Source organism: Myxine glutinosa, chromosome 4 (genome assembly GCF_964187855.1).
Source record: "Myxine glutinosa chromosome 4, kmMyxGlut1.1, whole genome shotgun sequence".
In the NCBI taxonomy this organism is placed as follows: domain Eukaryota; kingdom Metazoa; phylum Chordata; class Myxini; order Myxiniformes; family Myxinidae; genus Myxine; species Myxine glutinosa.
Genome location: NC_136264.1, coordinates 43309037 through 43330470, shown reverse-complemented (window position 1 = coordinate 43330470; position 21434 = coordinate 43309037). Strand labels below are relative to the sequence as shown.

Sequence of the window (21434 nt, the reverse complement as noted above, 5' to 3'; positions counted from 1 at the left end):
ATATCGTTAATTAAACGGAAAAAAAAAATGGATATCTCTTGAATCGCTAGTACCTCAGACCGTGAGTTGGTAATTATATAATTCACACAGTACAATACGTGCAGGCCGCTCCACGGAGCGACCTTGCTGGCTTATCAATGAGGCGAGGTGTGACACACATGTGTCTCAGCATACCTCAGATCAAGTTTGAAAACCAGCATCAACCGTGCATGAATTTGCATATTCGATCATTTTTGACAAAGTTATGGCACTTTGAACTTTGGTAGGGGACATGTATTGCAGCACAATACTCAGAATGTTTGTTATTGTGAGTGGTCATACTTGATTCATTTTCATGTAAATTGGGCCTTTGGTGATCATTTGATGTTCAATTATAGGAGTGATTAGAATTGCAAATATAATTATTGGGGACTTTGTAGAGCAGCCATGTTTCAGGATCTCCCATGGATCACTGCGGTCCATTATGGGTGAGAGTTGGACTTTGTAGAGCAGCCATGTTTCAGGATCTCACATGGATCATTGTGGTCCATTATGGGTGAGAGTTGGACTTTGAAGAGCAGCCATGTTTCAGGATCTCCCATGGATCACTGTGGCCCATCATGGGTGAGGATTCGACTTTGTAGAGCACTAAGAGCAGCCGTGTTTCAGGCTCTCCCATTGATCATTGTGGTCCATCATGGGTGAGGATTGGACTTTGTAGAGCAGCCATGTTTCAGGATCTCCCATGGATCACTGTGGTCCATTATAGGTGAGGGTTGGACTTTGTAGAGCAACCATGTTTCAGGCTCTCCCATGGATCACTGTGGTCCATCATGGGTGAGGATTGGACTTTGTAGAGCACTAATAACAGCTGTGTTTCAGGCTCTCCCATAGATCATTGTGGTCCATCATTGGTGAGGATTGGACTTTGTAGCGCAGCCATGTTTCAGTCTCTCCCATGGATCATTGCGGTCCATCATGGGTGAGGGATCGACTTTGTAGAGTAGCCATGTTTCAGGCTGTCCCATGGATCATTATGGTCAATCATGGGTGAGGGTTGGACTTTGTAGAGCGGTTTTGGCAAGAAATTGGCCAGTGGTGAAGATAGGACATACACATACATACATACATCCAAACATAATATATACGGTACACAATACATAGATAATACATACACATACATAATACATATACATACTTGCAAACATACATAAATACATACAAACATACATACATACATAATACATACACATACATACACATACATACATACATACATACATAATATGTACATATATATACATACATACACACACATACACACATGCATACATACATACTGTACATACATACATACATACATACATACATACATACATACATACATACATACATACTGTCGTGTCGCCCAGCCGTTAAGACCACTGTGTGACGAATGACAGATCATTTTTACTCCCGAGGCGGCAGCCCGAAAATTGGCGGTACTTTTTATGACACACGTGGGATGGAAGGCAGCGAAGTGCTTACCTGAACAGAAGCCACACTGGTTTATTCCCGAACCCACAAAAAAAGAAGCCCTACACAACAAATGAAAATGCAATGATAATGATTTAATAAATATAAAGCAATGAATTAAATAAAGGTTGAGGTAAAATAATTGATATTCCTACTTTGAGGATCCTCCACTCAGACACAAAAACAGACAAGGGGAGAGATTAAAGAATTAAATTTTTTCTTTTAGCCGGCCGGCACTCAACTGTGGCCTCAAAATGGTGCTCGTGGTGAGGTCTGCAGTCCAAGGTGGCCCGAAACCGCTCGCATGGGAAACGCTCCAACAATGGCGTGGATTTGCTCTCCAAGGCGCCACAAACATCAGGTAGGTATCGAGGGCGGTCGGTCCTCTTCCGCTCTCCACCCGGTCCGAATCACCAAGAGCCCCTCCGCAAAACGCTGCCAACACCTTCTCCTCACGATCGAAATGGTTCCATAAAGGCTCCGAAAGCTTTCCTCACAAGCGCACATGAGCCAGAAGCAGCCGAGCCACCCGAGAGAGACATAAAAACCGAGAGATAATGCGCTCTTCTTCCTGTTTCCTGAAGCCTCTCGACGACGTCATACTGTCCAATCGCTGAGCTCCACTGAATCACCCCATGTCTCCACGACCAATGACAAAGCTTGAGGCGTAGTCTGCCAGTTATGATCTCTTGGAGGCGGAGTTTAGTTGCCAACCGGGAATGTAAGGGGTTCTGTCGGTTATTGTTGGTTAATGGGTGGTTATTATGGACGGCCTTGTTGTAATTGTAAAAAACGTAGGCAAAAACCACCGATGGCAATCACATACTGGGGGAAAACTAATCTTAACCCCTATCTAATTACCATAGCTTCACCCCGAATCCAGAAGTGAAGAGTTGACGACATTGAGCTTGTTTGATAATATCTCAATTCAATCGTGACACAGTATTTTGTCGTAGTATTAAAGTATGATTGGAATGGTGCTGTTTGGAATGAAAATAGAGATATTGAGTTTAAATATGAATGAGGAAATGACGTGAGAGTTTCTACTTTCTAACTGTGACATTCACGAATTCGGTATATACAGATTCACCATTGACATTGAGAACCATTCAGGCAGGGTACGTTTTTGTGCAAGCCCTTCACGAACCAGCTGTCCATGTCTAACGTTCGACTAAAGGTGGCACAAGAATGTGGAATATCTTGGTCCCATGGTTTCGCATTCACCGTTTCCACATTGTTTGTTTGCCTCTGGCTTTCCACCCGTGCATAGCACAGTTACCTCGCTATTACATACTGTACATACATACATATTGTTACAGACGCGGTTTTGGATGTTAGTTTACCGAGTGGTTTGGTATGACCGCGTCTGCACAGTTTACCCGATTCCACTCGAACGTTGGCCAAATCGCGCTATGCTAAATCAATTAAGGAAAGGACACAACGGCTGGGTTAGATGACACGACACCAGGGGTACAGTTCTCAAGACCTCCGGAGGAGGTTATAATATTTGTATGCAGAACGTTGAGATTACAAGGACAAGAGGTACAGCATAGGAAGGTAGGCACTTAGACAATCTTATCTTATTCCCGACAGACCACAGATAAACGGGACAAGACTGACTCACACAGGGATTGATGGCAAGGAAGGGCAGGTAGTCGCTGGACAGCACAAGGTGCACCTTGGCTCAGGGACAGGATAGCGCGGTCCAAAAGATGCAGGGAGGTATCGTCGCGCTGGAGGTGGCGTCTGGTTCTCTTCAAGCTGGGGGCGCATCTGATGTCACGTCCGGTAAGTGGCTGCATATATCCAGCGGGGAGTGACACGCCCTCGGCTCGTTAGCTCCGCCCCAGATGGAATCGGCCCGCCGCTTCTTATTGGGTGCGGGGGGGTTACCGGGCTCCGCCCTTGACGAGGAGCTGACAGCCAGCCCCTTCGTGGTAACCCCGTAACCTGGAGGTAACCTGGAGCACATGGGCAATGGCGGCTAACCGAGCCGGAGTGAGGACGCACACTCCCCGCGCGCTGTTGTTGTAGTTGTTGTTGTTGTTGTAGTTTCATGAGGAAGATGGGATGAGGTATGGGGAGGTCCTAAACTCACTACTGGTGCCATACAATCACATTCTGGTGCAACAAAGAGTCAGAATTAATGGAAACGAGTCCTTAACTGACATAGACTAAGAATAACTAGCAAGATGTCCTATAGTTGTCTACGTGAGATGCGGTGAACCTGGGCACGACATTTAATGGGGGAAAAAGGGGAAGGTCGGTTCTACAGAGTGTTGTTTACAGACAATGGGACTAGGGAATGGGGGATTGGGGATAGTTGGGGAGTATTGGGGAAATAGGGGAATATTTACAAGCGGATATGGATGGAGGCCAAATCCCATATCCGCAACATTGCACCCTTCTCTACCCTCGGGGCGTCCCGACCCGATAAATTTTTACCTACTTTAGTGTGGCACTCAGATGTAGTTCCCTCTACTATTAACTCTACCCTGAGTGCGACAGTTTTACAGATGTTCACAAATGAGTAAATATGTCCCCCTGCGACGTTGCACCCTTCTCCTCACAGAAACACACCCACAGGATAACCGAATCGCGGAAAGAATTCTCAAACTAAACATACAGCCGGTAGGGAGCATTATTTACATAAGACTACGCTGATATTTACACTACGATCCAGGACCTGTTTTTGGAGGAACACATGCAGATGTTATGCATAGAGAGAGCACGCATGCCAGCATCGATACACCAACCCACGAGTGCTCTGTGGCCTTACGGCCTTTAATAATGTGCAGAGCACCCCGTCCAAGCACCAAAAGCACCACCCCATAACACAGTCAGCACCATCCGGTGCACCAACAAAGTGTTCAACGTCACCGGTGGTGTCGCAGCCGGCCGATGTTCTGCCGCTGGTCTTGCCTTCATGTGGTGCACTTGGCCTTCTTGCTTCTTTAAAAATAAAGAAAGGCGCCAACCGCGTCCATTTCTTTATTGTGGCCGTCAGGGGGCCAACTATTAGTGATTCACCTGTATGGCATAGGTGCCACGTTGACCCATAGGTCCATCAACGGGTGGTGCTTGCCCGCAAAAGACTGCGGTCCATGGTGGGCGGCCACAAACATTGCGGTCCATATGGTGTATCGATCCCTGCAGCAAGCAGCGAAAGTGCAGGCCCACAACTGCGGAGCCAGCACCTCTCTCTCCTCTCTCTCTGCCCCAAAGCCAGATCCTCGGAGGTGGGAGACAAAATAAGAAGACAAGTGAGTAAGGTGGTAAGGGCGCAAAAGTGCACGCAATACAAGATGATGCACACTGGGGGCACATGGGAACCAGGTGAGACAGGTACGTTCCTACTGTACGCCCCCCCCCCCCACCAGGTAACCTACATTGCCCCTCCCTTACCCCTTACTGTATCCACAAAACACAACACTACCCATAAACATCTACTTTACAAATCAACAACCGTCCCTACTGTCTTCCCCGTTCCTCCCATAAACCAAATTCGTCTTCTCTCCCTCCTAACCAATCAAATTTGCCATTTCCAACTCTCATCAAAATTTGCCATCAACAATTCATCATCAGTCCCTCCTAGGGAGGGAGAGATGGAATCACCCCAATGTCTCATCCACGTCGTGATGCGTCTCACAAATCCAACAGCAATTCGCATTTCCTGCAACACAAAACAAGGGAACACAGGTGTGGAGTCATCATCACCACAGGTAAGTGGCTGCGTATGGTGCGACAGGTTCATCAATCCTAACTATTTCCTAAATGACTTTAACAACTTTACATTACCCGGGGTCTTTCCTTGCCAATCCATTGGCCAACTTACACTATGGGTTCTAAAAACCAATTCCCAATTGACCAAACTGTGGTGCTTTTCAATTTGGGGTCTCACTCCCCCGATTCATCTCCCGGTGCCCTCGCACAATTTCTGGGCTGTGGCGTGTACCTCTCCCAGCGGGTCTACCCACCTGCACACCTCCACCACTGCAGTTGCCTCCGAGCTTACCTGCTCCTTACCCTAACCTAACTACCTGGGGAAGGCCCTCTGGCGCTCTCCCCACTCGGTGCCCTCTCTGGCACTGGGCTACCCGGGTCCATCCTCCGGATCCTCGGGCCCCATCCACAACTCTACCGGCTCCCAGAGCCCACCTGCGGCCTCACCTGGCCGACATCCTCACAGTGGTGGAGTGCCCAAACCAACTACATACACTAACAGGCTACACGCCCAGCCATTTCCACAACACTAATGCACCCATCCACAATACCATTCTGCAACCGCACCACAAATGCCAATATCCAACCACAATTTACCTATACCCTCTACCTAACACTTACACTACCCGCCCCGGGTACTCGTGAAAGGGGTCCACTCTTCCCCCATCCACACCTTCGCACCATGCACACCACTCCGTACCACTTACTCCAACTCTCTCCACACCACTCATTCTCTGCTCCATATATTCCACACACCTGCACTTGCACACCTGTGCTCTCACACCTGGTGCCACCTGCACCCTTCTCTCCCCAAGCGCATACGTGCTGATCCACACACTCACTACTCATCCACTGCTCCACACACCTGTCCAGTTCTCACACAGCATCATCTCATCTAACTACTCCCCTCTGAAACTTGCGCTTCCCAGTCGTCCCTTTAAACTATTGCGCTCCCTCGTCATTATAATCCACACTAATCTACCTGCGTCCCCACTACAGGTATCAGTCACTAACTAACCTTAACGTCACCTAATGTCATCTTCTAGGGCCCTAACAATATAACCTAACCCACCCGGGCTAGTTTTCACTGCCATACACCCCATAAACTATTGCTCCTTTGCCCCACATGGGAAGGGTGGCAGGGATGCCACCCTTACCCACCGGGCCCATCGCTCACTACCAATTTTGCACATCAAATTTCAACAAATCAAAAATTTGCCAATCACTACTCATCATCTGCCAATCATTACTGCCAATCCTTTGCCAATCATCAAATTTTGTTTTTCTCTAATTTTGGGGCCAAAACACTATCCTCATCACACAGTCTACTCACTAATGCCTCTCGGTGTGCCAATTCCTGTCCAAAGCCCGGCTTCGTAAAGCCAAGCCATGAATGCGGGTTGTGTTGTGCCAGCGGCTGGATGCGTCCCGCATTCGGTGCAGGGAAGGAGGTTTACCCGGGCCGAGATCCCACGCACCATCTCGGCACGGAGCCATCCCATGGCCCGATCTCGACCTGCCAGAATGCCTCAACAAGAAGTGGTCGCCATGACGACCCTTCCTATCGGGCTGCCAGCTCCGCCTAGTGGAGCCCGGATGCGGCCGTTCCACGCGAGGCCCAGCGTGGATCGCGCACGGCGGTCCTTTCGAACCCGCCGTGGCTCGGATCGCCACTGGTCCTCGCGGCACGCGAAGCCCGGCACGCACCGAGGGCCCGATTCGGCTAAAAGTCGACCTAACCTTTAACCCGTTTAACGTCGATGCTTCACCTGCATGCTTACACCCCGCAGCCTGTTCCTTGCTCACACATCCAGCCATTCCCATGCTCCTCGTACCTTTCCTTACACACCCAGGTACACTCATTCCACTCACAGCCTTGGTCACACACCTGACCACCGAACACTTTGGCACACATTCGTTGGTCGCACACCTCACCAACACACCTCTTCGCGCCCCCTCCTCTGTCACCTCCTCTGTGACAATCACAGGTGTGCTCTCACTCGCACACCCAACCACGTGCCTCACTACCAATTCCAGTGTGCATTCCCACTCACGCTTTACCATTCCAGGTGTGCTTCCTTTCTCACCTGTCACAACCAACTCACGCTCCTTGTCACTCTCACTACTCTCACCTCCATTCTTGACAGCGCACTCACCCTTACTCTTGACAGCGCACTCTTTCCTCATGCACCCGTCCGTTACACACCTCTCTCGCGCACACTCTTGCGCACACTCTCCCGTCACATCCTCTGTAACACTCACCACAGGCGTGCATTCTTCCTTGCCTTTGACAGCGCACTCTTTCCCCATGCACCTGTCCGTCACACACCTTTCTCGCGCACACTCTTGCGCACACTCTCCCGTCACACCCTCTGTAACACTTACCACACCGCGCTTCCATGTGCTCCCTTGCACACGCGCTACGACCGACTCACTCTCGCCAGCACCCTCACTCCTTGGCACGCACTTTTTCCTCACACACCCCAGAGTCGGACTTTCTCGCACACCTCCTTTTTCGCACACCAGACCTGTCGCACACTTCACCAACGGCCTCTCACGAACACCCGGGTCCATCTCGACCCCCAAGCTCCTTAAATCCCCTGGCGCATCATACGCACGACCATATTGGTCACCACTTATACCGGGTCCTCTTCCTCTTCGCTTCTCCTCCATCACCTGCGAATCCCTCATCCGGTTAATGAGCACATCATCACGATCCAAACACAGACTTTGGACCAATTCTTTTATCTCCTCTTTTATCTCTTTCTTATCCCCTCTCCGTCGCTTCTTAATTTCGCTCACCCCTTCTTCCACTTCTTCTAATTTCTGCTTCACCTCTTTTATTCCCCGGTACGTCTCCTCAAGCTCGTCCTCCAAGGCTACCTTGACCGTTTCCATGTGCGTCCTCACCTGCCGGTCCTTCGTCTCCATTACCTCTATCACCTCGTCCAACCTCGTTGTCAGTCCCTCACGTACCATCTGACATTCCCTCTTCGTCGCTATCAAGTCATCTTTTAGTTCTTTCTGTGTCGCCTTTAACCCTCCTTATACCGCAGTGTTCCTTTGAACCTGCTCCGTTAGTCCTTTTTGTCCCTCCGTCAGCTGTTCCACCTCCTGCATCAGGTCCTCTATGCCCCCTTGTAACTTTACAGTCCCCTTTCTCACCTCCTTCTCCATGTGCTCCTTACAGTGCCTCACCTCCTCGCGCACTCCTCCGACCTCCTCACTCACACCTCTTCTGATCTCTTCTCCCATCACTTGCATCTCCTGCCCAGATGCCACCCTCATCTGCTCCATTTCCTCCCTGTGAGCATCCAGTTTGGTTTCTACCCCCATTCTGACCCCCTCTATCTGCTGCCCCATTTGTTTAACTTCCCTTTCCGCTTGGTCCCTCATGTCCCTCAATTTGCCTTCCATACTGTTTTCTAACCCCTCTAACCCCTTTTGCATCCCTTCCATTTGATTCTCCTGGGCAGCCATTCTATTTTCTACCCCCGTTAACCCCTCCTGTATTTCCCCTAATCTATTGTCTAACTTCCCAAATTTCTTGTCTAATCCCTTAAAATTATTGTCTAACCCCTCACCGGTACCCCTCGCTTCGTCCCTCATGTCCCTCAATTGCTCACTCCGAGCCCTCACTTCGTCCCTCATTACCCCCATTTGGCCCTCCAATCGCTCTCTATCAGCCCTCATTTGCTCCCTCATTTTCTCGCTATTCTGGGCCATAAGGGCCTTCATTTGTATGAAAAAAAGGTCCAAATCTACCAGCGGCGCTACTACGGTCGCGGGCGTGGGCGCCGTGGCCATGTGCGAGGCGCCATTTCGCGCGCCCGTAACCTCGTGCGCGACGACGCTATTTTGCGAATCTGCTACCCTCACTGCTTCGCTCTCCTCTTGTCCCTCATTTTGGTCCTGGATCGACCCTGCCTCACTCTCTTCTACCGGAACCCAGCCGTCTTGGTCTGCCATAGCGCGACTTTCAAAATTCGGGTTTTTATTTTTTTTGTAAAACACAATTAAATTTCGCTGTTATAATTTCGAGCGCGTGGAACGCGCTCCGGATCGAATCCCACTTCCCGACACCAAATTTTACTCTAATAGTACAATTGGTGTTCCAAAATTTGGGCCTAACAAATTTAGTCCCAGGTCCGAATCCAACTCCTCGACACCAAATGTTACAGATGCGGTTTTAGATGTTAGTTTACCGAGCGGTTTGGTATGACCACGTCTGCACAGTTTACCCGATTCCACTCGAACGTTGGCCAAATCGCGCTATGCTAAATCAATTAAGGAAAGGACACAACGGCTGGGTTAGATGACACGACACGACACACGGGGTACAGTTCTCAAGACCTCCGGAGGAGGTTATAATATTTGTATGCAGAACGTTGAGATTACAAGGACAAGAGGTACAGCATAGGAAGGTAGGCACTTAGACACACTTATCTTAATCCCGACAGACCACAGATAAACGGGACAAGACTGACTCACACAGGGATTGATGGCAAGGAAGGGCAGGTAGTCGCTGGACAGCACAAGGTGCACCTTGGCTCAGGGACAGGATAGCGCGGTCCAAAAGATGCAGGGAGGTATCGTCGCGCTGGAGGTGGCGTCTGGTTCTCTTCAAGCTGGGGGCGCATCTGACGTCACGTCCGGTAAGTGGCTGCGTATATCCAGCGGGGAGTGACACGCCCTCGGCTCGTTAGCTCCGCCCCAGATGGAATCGGCCCGCCGCTTCTTTTTGGGTGCGGGGGGGTTACCGGGCTCCGCCCTTGACGAGGAGCTGACAGCCAGCCCCTTCGTGGTAACCCCGTAACCTGGAGGTAACCTGGAGCACATGGGCAATGGCGGCTAACCGAGCCGGAGTGAGGACGCACACTCCCCGCGCGCTGTTGTTGTAGTTGTTGTTGTTGTTGTTGTAGTTTCATGAGGAAGATGGGAGGAGGTATGGGGAGGTCCTAAACTCACTACTGGTGCCATACAATCACATTCTGGTGCAACAAAGAGTCAGAATTAATGGAAACGAGTCCTTAACTGACATAGACTAAGAATAACTAGCAAGATGTCCTATAGTTGTCTACGTGAGATGCGGTGAACCTGGACACGACATTTAATGGGGGAAAAAGGGGAAGGTCGGTTCTACAGAGTGTTGTTTACAGACAATGGGACTAGGGAATGGGGGATTGGGGATAGTTGGGGAGTATTGGGGAAATAGGGGAATATTTACAAGCGGATATGGATGGAGGCCAAATCCCATATCCGCAACAATATATACATACATACAGCGGACGGACAGACAAACGCTGTTCCAGACATCATTGCCCTACGGGCTATGCCATAAAAATGTATGTACTAGAGCTGTGTGCAGATGCCAAGGAAGGAGACGGTCATTTACATCACATGCTGCCATGCTATGTTGCCATTCTTCGATAAGCATTTTAATCCCCGGGTAACATTATCCTGTAGTGATAATTACATTGCATGGTGCACACACTGCTACGATAGTGAGACCCCCAAGATGTCCTGAGTTCCTAATCACAAGCTGTTTGCCTCCTCCAACCCCACATTACCCATCCACCCATGCCCACTCCCTCACCCCCAAGACGAGCTGATCAGCTGTGGATAAATCTTCGCTTGACCCCACGACTTTCAACTTCGATTCAAATTAACATTTTATGGTTGGTGTTATCTTAATGGCATGACTGCTGGGATAATTAAGGGATAATTAAGCTTTTGGGGCACTTTCTTGTGACTGTTACGGAGATAAACAATTTAAAAACAAGGAATTCGATGAAACATCTAACCCTCTGTAACCCACAGGTCTCTAGTTCTGGTCCTTTAGCTTGTCCAGAGTAAAGTCGATGACTTTTTGTCCTCTTCCCCAGCAGAGGCAACATCAAGTACGAGTTTGCACTGATCTGAATGCAGGTTGTTGTGGAAAACCATTCAGGTCCGCACAACTTTTAGTCCAACGGTTTGGTTTAATTGCATTTAGATCATCACATCATTCCTGTAAGTAGAAATACACAATAAGCATACGATGCGACATCTCATAAAGCCATTCATATCAGTCAATGCAAGCAAGCTAGATATTCTATAAAGGCGTACCATTAACGAGGCTACCGATGTAACATGTCACAAGGGAGAAGTCTCGGAGCACTGACACAGCAATGGGTCTTATAGTCACGCCCCTAGTGGGGACAACAATGACAGCGAGCAGCGAGCATCCCCACCCGGGTTCAGTACGGATACGATTTCACTACATTCACCCCCCCCGTCAGAATTATACGGCCGCGTGGCTAAAAGCGAGTGAGCGTCAGCATGGGCGCGGAGTATTAGTCGGCCCAACCGTAGCGGGCCGGGCGGCGAATTTCTCTGCCAGCACGCGTTCGAAATTCCCCGGGTACGGCGTCTCGTAACCCTGTATCCCCGGTGTCAGAGGCGTCAACAGGGTCGGGTGATGAAGGGGGTAACGCCAAGTCGTCGGACCCGGGCAGTCTCGACGGGGGGAGGGTCGGTGGACTGTCGGCGATGGGAGCGTCGGGAGAGGTCATAGTCTCATAGACGGGTTCGACTGGTCCGTCCGATTCCTTACTAAGGTCGTCGACCCCGCAAGGGGCAAGATGACGAACGGAGACAGTAGTCTCACGACCATCAGACGTCATCACACGAGCATGCTCAGGATTAGCCTGGAGAATCTGCACTTTGTCCACAAGGGGGTCGTACTTGCTCGCGCGAACTGCCCGTTTAAGGTAGGCCGGCCCGGGCCCAGCGAGCCAACTGGGCAAAGACCGTATACACCCCGAGCTCCTGGGGTGGTGGAAAAGACGCTCGTGGGGAGTTTGGTTAGTTGCCGTACTCAGGAGTGCCCGGATTGAGTTCAACGCCGCAGGTAACGACCAAGCCCATTTATCGAGGCCCCGGCCGTGGGTCCGGAGATGGAGCATGACGGCCCTCCAGATAATCCCGTTGAAGCGTTCGATCTGCCCATTAGCCTGGGGTCTATACGGCGTGGTGTAACTAGACGCAACGTTGTTTTGGAGCAGATAGCCGCGCACCTCCTGAGACAAGAAGACTGCACCCCGGTCGGTATGGACATAGGCCGGGTAACCGAACATTGAGAACAAGTTCTGTAAGCAACGCATCACCGTGGCAGCAGTCATGTCCGCGCACATATAAGCAAAGGGGAATCGTGAGTACTCATCAACGATAGTGAGCAGATAGCGAGAGCCGCTCGACACCGGCAAAGGGCCCTTGAAATCCATCGCCAAGCGTTCCCACGGGCGTGTAGCCTTCACCAGAGTCCCCATAGGGGGGTTATAGAAACGCGGTTTGATTTCCGCGCAGATAGCGCAGTCGCGACAGATACGGCGGATATCGTCAATCGAGTAAGGGAGATTCCCACTCCGCACGAAATGAGCGAAACGCGTTACGCCGGGATGGCCCGCAGTAGCATGCAGCACCCGTAGGCCCTCCAACGAGGTGATACCAGCACATGTAGTGGGGCGCGATAAGGCATCGGCGGCCTGGTTATCCTTCCCTGGGCGATATTTGATGGTGTAACAGAAGTCGGCGAGTTCGATACGCCAGCGAGTGATTTTCTCGTTCTTAATGCGCTGGGCGTGTAAGGTGTCGTACATGAACGCAACGCTTTGCTGGTCCGTGATGATTTGGAAGCTCCGCCCGAGTAGGTACGGGCGCCATCGCCGAATAGACTCGACGATCGCATACGCTTCCTTTTCAACGGACGAGTGCCGCCGCTCAGCGGAGGTAAGAGTCCGTGAAAAGAAAGCCACGGGACGTCCCCCTTGGGAGAGGGTCGCCGCGATGGCCTGATCCGAGGCGTCACTTTCGAGGACGAACGAGCCGCTCTCGTCAATGGTTGCTACGGCGGCTCGGGCGATGTCGGTCTTAAGTCCTTCAAAGGCCGTCAATGCGGCCGAACTCAGGGGAAAGGTGTCGCAGGCCACAAGGGGGCGAAGTTTCGCGGAGAAATTTTGCACCCATTTGGAGTAATGGGCGAACAGCCCAAGGGCGCGTTTCAAGGAAGCCCGATCGCAGGGAGGGGCCATGTCGAGCAAAGGTCGCAGACGTTCCTTATCCGGAGAGACAGAGCCATGGGTCACGGTGTACCCCAGAAGATCTATTGTGCGTAGGGAGTATCGGCACTTATCCTCGTTCATAGTTAAGTGATACCGTTGCGCGACCTCAAGGAAGCGCTTCAGATTAGCGTCATGGTGCCCTTGGTCATATCCACAAACCGTAAGGTTATCGAGGTAGACGAAAACATCGGTTAAGTGCTCCCGCGCAACGAGGTCATCCATGGCCCTCTGAAAACAAGCGACCCCGTTCGTCACCCCAAAGGGCAATCGTGTAAATTGGTACAACCGCTGCCCCGACTCGAAAGCGGTATAGATACGATCCGCCCTAGAGATAGGGATCTGGTGGTACGCACTACGGAGATCGAGAGTACTATAGACCGAATACTGGGACACCTGTTGCACTAGCGCGTCCATCCCCGGAAGGGGGTAGGCATCCAGCTGTGTAAAGCGGTTAATCGTTTGGGAATAGTCGATTACCATGCGTTTGCGATGGGCCTCACTGCGCACCACTAAGACCTGGGCACGCCACGGTGACCTACTAGGTTCTATGATGCCGTCTTTCAAGAGCTGAGTCGTTTCGTCCGCAATGAATTGCATGTCCGCGCGGGAGTAGCGTCTCGATTTTACCGCGACAGGGGTACAGTCGGAGGTTAGATTGGGGAACAGCGAAAGCGGACGGACGTCCATTTGCGCTAGGGCGCACACCGTTAGCGCGTCGTCCGCCCCCACAACAAGAGTGTCAGGCCCACCGAACTCCATTACCAGACGTCCATGCAGCTTAAGAAAATCGTGTCCTAGCAGAATATCAGCACATAATGCGGGTAAAACCATAAGGTGTACATCAGGGAAAACCCGTCCCTTTAGCACTAGTTTCAATCGGCATTCCCCTTTTGTGCTAAGCCGGAGTCCCTGGGATGCCATGAAGATCCGTCGTGTAGACCGCCCGATCCGCCATCCATGCCTGAGCACAAGTCGCTGGTCGATAAAACTATCCGTAGATCCGGTGTCCACCAAGGCCTGAACACAATGGCCCTCAACCATAAGGGGAATAAGGGCTTGAGCCAGGCCAGACGAGGCAGCTGGGAGCGGGACTGAGCCCCCCGAATGGGTCGGACCAGCCTCGCGGGTGGATCCTACACCAGCAGCAGTTTTGCGATCGTGGCCGGAGTCTGCGTTGACCATGGGGAATCCATTATCGTCATCAGAGGGCTTTCCCCAGCATTCCGGTGTTTCGCGATTCAAAATCCGATGAGAAAAGGCCTCAGTAGTATTTGACATCGCCTTTTGACACTCCTGGCAGATAAAGGCTTCCGTTGTAGCCGAAATCGCCTTTTTCGTTTGGTCGCTTTGACAAAAGGCTTCCGTAGTATTCGAAATCGCTTTTTTCGTTTGGTCGCTTTGACATAAGGCTTCCGTAGTAGTATTCGAAATCGCCTTTTTCGTTTGGTCGCTTTGACAAAGGGCTTCCGTAGTATTCGAAAGCTGTTTCTTCCCTTGCGTGGCTCGAGGTTTGGCCAAGGACGCGGCCTTTGTCCCCGATGGAGAATGAGACGGTGGTGGCTTTCCGGTGGCGCCAGTCAAGGTTGTCTGAGCGCCCAGCGGGCCGCAGCGAGAGGCCCTCCCCATCGAAGACGGGTAAGGCGCTGGGCTCGTGGGTTCTGCTACAAGCCCGTTCAAGGTTGCCGCGCCTGCGCGACCGCGGCTGCGCGCGTCGAAGGGCCGCGAGCCGCGTGCCGATTTCTTGCACACTTTCGCGTAATGTCCCTTTAGCGAGCACAAATGGCAAATAGCGTCACGTGCCGGACACACGACTCGGGCATGACGAGGCCCTCCACAAAAAAAACATGCGGCCCCGCGCAAGGCCTTGGGTCTGCTGGTCGTAACGGCAGCTGTCAGGGTAGGGTCATCCTCCGGAGCATCCCGGAGTTCAGCAGGCGGATCCACGTCCTCGTCAGCGGTCCTCTCCGGCCGGGCGTGTAGTGAGGTGCCCGCCAAAAGGCGCGTGCGATCATAGGCGTTCGATTGCATCCGCGCTTCAGTATACACCGTCGCTTGCTCAACCGCCGTAGCGAAGGTCAGGTCGGTCTTCTCCAAGAGTTTGAGACGTAGTTCCTGAGAGGAGACCCCTGCTATGAAGGCATCTAAAAGTCGATCATCTTTAGCCTGCTCGGGAGTCCGTGGCTGGGCGCTGTCCAGCATGAGCTGCCGGAGCTCCTGGGCGTAATGATCCATAGGCTCGTTGGGTTGCTGCCGTCGCGTCTGCAGCAAATAACGCGCATACACAGGGCTTTTTTCTTTTATATAAAGCCGCTTGAGCTCCGCGACGGTAAGATCATACGTCGTGCATTGAGCGACCGAGTGGTAGACCCGGTAGTCGATTTTTGAGTGTAATATTGCCAGCTTCGCGGCAGGCGTCGGAGCGGTATCAGGCTCATTAAAGAGATGCTCCAGTTGCTTGAGCCAGTGCTTGAGTTGCAAGCCTCCGTCCGTGGCTTGTGGGTCGGCGCTGAAAATGGACACCGTCAACGTCTTGTTGCCAGCCATGTCAGCAGATCATAAATGCAATTAAGTGTTGTGGAAAACCATTCAGGTCCGCACAACTTTTAGTCCAACGGTTTGGTTTAATTGCATTTAGATCATCACATCATTCCTGTAAGTAGAAATACACAATAAGCATACGATGCGACATCTCATAAAGCCATTCATATCAGTCAATGCAAGCAAGCTAGATATTCTATAAAGGCGTACCATTAACGAGGCTACCGATGTAACATGTCACAAGGGAGAAGTCTCGGAGCACTGACACAGCAATGGGTCTTATAGTCACGCCAGTAGTGTAATAATGTTGCTTCTGGGACACCTCCGTTTAACATGGGAAATCCCTATCTAATGTCATTTACCCCCTTGTCTTTTTCAAAAATCATAAACACCTCTATTTCTCCCACCCTCATCTTTATGAACCTTTTGTCTGTAGTACCTATCCTTAATGTTGTTCATTAGACCACTCAAACACTACAAATATTTGTTTTCTCTTATAGACCTATCATCCTTCTTCTACATATCATCTGGCAGATTAATCTTTGACCCATTCACTTCCATATTGACCCTAAAGACCTCTATTTCTCTCACCCTGTTCTTTACGAACCTTCATACCTTTTGACATGTTATCCTTATTCATTAGACCACTTAAACACCTGTGATCCTTCTGACCTTATGGACCTTTTAACCTTTTACTCTTAATATCATCTGGTGAATATAACCCACTCAAACAACGACCCTACAAATCAAACCTTTTTTTATTAATTCTTCGCTTTTGAGAAATGACGTTGTTTCAATGACTTGGATAACTTCCCAGAAAGATTTCATTGTCTTATTTCCTGTTATTCACACACGCTCAGGGCTTCCCCGAAATGACTGCATGTCGTCATTTCAAGAAAATACATTTTGTTCATTATAAAAGAACGTGTTCAATTCAATTTTGATCATTGGGGATCGACATGTCTTACTACTCCATCCTTTACTCTGATAAAGAAGAAGAATACTCACCAAGGTAAGTTTCATTTAAAATTAAAGTGTTTAAAGCTTTGTATGGGATTAATTATACAACAAATGACTTAATATTCCTTTATCTTTACAGCAATGCGAATATCCTGGCAGAACTTCAAACTGGTTGGAATGAAAATACTGCAGAATCTCAAGAGTTGCAAAACGAAATGAACTTGGTCAACCTGTATGTTTCACCATTCTTGGAAGATTCATATGCAAGGTAAGATACTAAATATTAATACATTTGTGTTAAACGACGCTGCCTTAGTGTGTGTGTGTGTGTGTGTGTGTTCGTGTGTGTATGTGTTTGTGTGTGTTCGTGTGTGTATGTGTGTGTATGTATCTGTGAATGTGTGTGTGTATGTGTATGTGTGTGTTCTTGTGTGTATGTATCTATGAATGTGTGTGTGTGTGTGTGTGTGTGTGTATGTGTGTGTGTGTATGTATCTGTGAATGTGTGTATGTGTTTGTGTGTGCGTTCGTGTGTGTATGTGTGTGTGTGTATGTATCTGTGAATGTGTGTATGTGTTTGTGTGTGCGTTCGTGTGTGTATGTGTGTGTGTGTATGTATCTGTGAATGTGTGTGTGTATGTGTATGTGTGAATGTGTATGTGTGTGTATGTGTGTGTATGTGTGTGTGCGTGTGTGTGATGTTTTGTCAAGCTTACTTCAACATAGTAATTTCTCCTTATTTTGTTTGCAGCCTTGAAGACCAAAGCTTGGAGTGGGACGATTTTGATTTTCCAAAGAGTGGTTATTTCCCGTCAACATGTGGTACCCTAAATTTTCAACTCGACCACTTGAACACAAAGCTCGATTTTTTCGAGGTAAGCATGTGTGTACGTGTGTGTGGTTCACCGTTTATAATAGGTACACCATATCCCTGCGCATCGTAAGAGGTGATTCAGGGTTGGTGTCAGGAAGGGCATCCGACCCTATATTAATAATAATAATAATAATACATTTATTTTGTATAGCGCTTTTCAAGACGCTTTGACATGGAACATAAATATGAAATAAATATCTCTCCCCTCTTGTCTTTAATAGAAAGAGATTCAAAACCTGAAGACATCTGCTGAACCAACCTTTGACTTGTGCTGGGAAGAAATTGATGACTTATGCTGGGGAGAAGTTGAATGTATACCTCAAGAAAAATGTTTTAATAATATAAAGATTTTAATGTTTTCAATATTTATATATATTTGTTTTGTTTACAATTATTTAATTCTTAATTACAAAAAGAGAATAAAGGAGGGAACGGGGAGGTGCACCCCTGCCAAAGACCCTTCACCCCCCTCATCCCACCCCTCCCCTCCCCTTGTGTGTGTGGGGAAGGTGGGGGTGGGATGAGGGGGGTGAAGGGTCAAGGGTGGGGGTGCACGGAGGGTGGGGGATGATGGGTGTGGTCTGTGTGGGCGGGGTCTGTGTGGGCGGGGTCTGTGTGGGCGGGGTCTGTGTGGGCGGGGTCTGTGTGGGCGGGGTCTGTGTGGGCGGGGTCGGTGTGGGCGTGGCTTATGATTTTTTATTTATTTAATTTTTTTTTTTTATTACCACTAATTAAATTAGCTAATCTGGGTGGGGTGAATAGAAATGTTGTTTAATGAATTATTAGCTTTGTTTTTTGTAATTCTTGCGAGTAAAATGAACCCAAGATTTCCTCTCCATTTAAATCATATAATTTGTAGGTCCAAGGGACTGTATCCATTACATCAATGATTTTAAATAATTCACGAGTCCATTTTTGTGTATAACCTTTCTCAAAATGGCTTTTCCATTTGTATATCCTTACCATATCACCAACTTTGAACTTGGGCTTTCTCAAATTAATCTCCTTTTCATATTCTAATTTTGTAAATGTTTCTGATGGTTTTGATTGTGTTGATGAATGAACTGTATTATTGTAATTATCTACAATATCCTGAATTAAATACACCCATTTTTGAGAACCGAGTTGTGTGAATTTTTTATATAATTTCTCTTTTAAAGTACGATTAAAACGCTCAATAACAACTGCCTTTCCTTCATTAAAGGTGCTGTATAATTTAATACCCTTCCCCTTAAGAAATTTCATGAATATTTTGTTATAGAACTCTGTTCCCTCATCAGTCCATAACTTCTTTGGTTTCCTTTTATCCCGATCAAATATTAGCTTAAAGGCTAACATTAAAGTATCACCCCTTTTATTTTTTAAAGGGACAACCCAGGCAAATCTACTCCTCAAATCAATAACGGTTAAAGCATACCTGTATCCCCTGTCATTATTCAATTCAATTAAATCAGCGGACCATATGTGGTCAGTGTATTTAGAATAAACCTTCCTTCTTTTAAACTTTGTGATTATAGGTTTGTGTAATTCTTCAGCCAAAAGCTCCTCAGTCTTGATGGCATCATTAGAGCCTAATAGTTTTTTGAGGAATAACCAAGACCAAGTTTCAATTTAGCATTTATCAAATTTCTCACAATAAACCTATCAACTTTCTCTCTCAACGTTGGATTTTGTATCAAAGACAAATTATACAACATTTCGCTGTCGGCTTTATGTTTTTCAGTCAACGTAGTGGTTTTCCCATAAGCAATATCATGCTTCATACACACTTCGTCAACCCTATTTGTAGGTTTAGACCAAGGTTTAGGATTGTCAGCCTCATCTAATCTTTTATCCAAGTTTGTTCCTGGACCACAGAAAGAATACCCTGGAAGGTGTAATTCCCCTGGAATTCCAGTTGTTGTAAATTTACTTCCTGACAGAAACTTTTGTATGTCTCCTCCTCTTTTAGGAGAGATGAATTGGCACTTTTTAGAGCCACATACTTGACATATTCCTTTTTGATAAACTCTATTATTTTTAGCTTTAACATAAGAGATATTTTTAGATTTAGTTTTCTTTTTACATTTGAGACAATAACTCATATTTATTTATCAGAAAAATTCCGACAGAGTATCAAAACCTTTTTGGTTTTCAACATATACATTTCAATCTTTATTTTTAAAACATAAAGAATCCTAAGGAATGCCTTCACTCTCTCCTCCATTTATTTACAAATAAAAACTAACTAAAGTCAATGACACCAACATCATCAATCACATAATCTTTTCCTTCTTCTTCTTCTTCTTCTTCACCACTTTCTCGTTTAAATCTCTGAAATTGAAGACATTGACGTTCTTATTTTTGAAACCATTATCTTCGTAAGAGTTGTTAATTCTTTAATTTCCTCTTCGGTGCGTTGAGATTGATTTATTTGCTTTAATACACTCAATCTTTTATGAATCTCAGTGATTTCCATCTTTTTATATTTTTCCTCCCTCTCTCTTTGCTCCCTCTCCTCCTCCTCCATTTTCTCCCTCTCCTCCTTCTCCTTTTTCTCCCTTTTCTCCCTTTCCTCCTTCTCCCTTTTCTCCCTTTCCTCCTTCTCATTTTTCTCCCTCTCCTCCTTCTCCTCCTTTTTCTCCCTCTCCTCCTTCTCCTCCCTCTCCCTTTCCTCCTTCTCCTTTTTCTCTCTTTCCTCCTTCTCTTCTTCAACTCCTTCCTCATCCCTTGCTACCCTTGAGTTTGAACCCCAAAGAATATTATACATATACTCATCTGGATTTTGAGATATTCTTGTATCTATAATTATTTTTCTCATAATAGGATACCAATAAGATTTGTTGACGATTTCTAAAAGAGTTTTATATTTCATAACTTTGAGAAGTTCATTTTTATTTAATATTTTAAACAAGTCTCTATTTGTGGGTTTAACAATATCAGTATAAGGCCAGTTTTTTATGACAAAATTCCCATGTATATGCTCCAAATCATAAGGTATGTAATACCGAGCACCCTTTTCTTGTAGGTATCCTTGAATACAAAAATTATAATTCTCTTGTAGTCTTCTTCCTGCCATTTATGTATCAGAAATATATGTGAGATTAATATTATGACAGGTAATACCACCCCATCTTCCCACTACCAAATCGGTTTGTATTCCTCGGCTTTCTATCCTTATCTCATTACCTTCCTTCTTTGTCATGCGAACCATCGCTATACTATCATATATTTTTATTTTCTTAAAATCACGTATTTGTTGTTTACTAATTGTACTTCCACATAAATCCTTATCCTCACCAAGTGGATAATATTCTTCTTTACGAGACTGATTTAAATCATGTAGGTCTTCTATGTTTATTGAAAAAGACCAATTATACCCTAAATCAGGCATATCATACCCCCATTTATTAATTCGCATATTAACTAAATGTCCTTCTTTATAAAATTCAATTGTAAGCAGGTAGTTAAATTCAATGAGGAAAGGTGTATGGTCAGTATAACCAGGTGTTGTGGTTGTAAATTTTACTTCTTTCACAAAACGTGCTGTTTTCTTTAAAAATATATATTGTGATAAATCACTTAATCTAATTAAGTCATTCGCATCTGTAGGGTTTGGATAATTGATTAATTTATAAGTATTCTTCATATTAATATTTTTACTTACACTATATTTTTGTCGTTCAGCCTGTGCCTTTGTATAATAATTTGATAAATCAATATCCTGAGAGGATTTTCCAAAGATAGAACCATCTTTTCCAACA

The 21434-nt window shown here is 47.4% G+C and overlaps 1 long non-coding RNA gene across 2 annotated transcripts; it reads left to right on the top strand.

Moving 5' to 3' along the window:
* The first annotated feature begins 16150 nt into the window (after positions 1 to 16150).
* Positions 16151 to 18110, top strand: LOC144891511 (uncharacterized). 2 transcript variants are annotated; one of them, XR_013622958.1, is made up of 4 exons: positions 16151 to 16869; positions 16957 to 17085; positions 17569 to 17692; positions 17913 to 18110. It is a non-coding gene; the product is annotated as an uncharacterized LOC144891511 (long non-coding RNA). The 2 variants fall into 2 exon arrangements; XR_013622957.1 differs by having other exon boundaries at positions 16151 to 17085.
* Positions 18111 to 21434: the final 3324 nt, after the last annotated feature.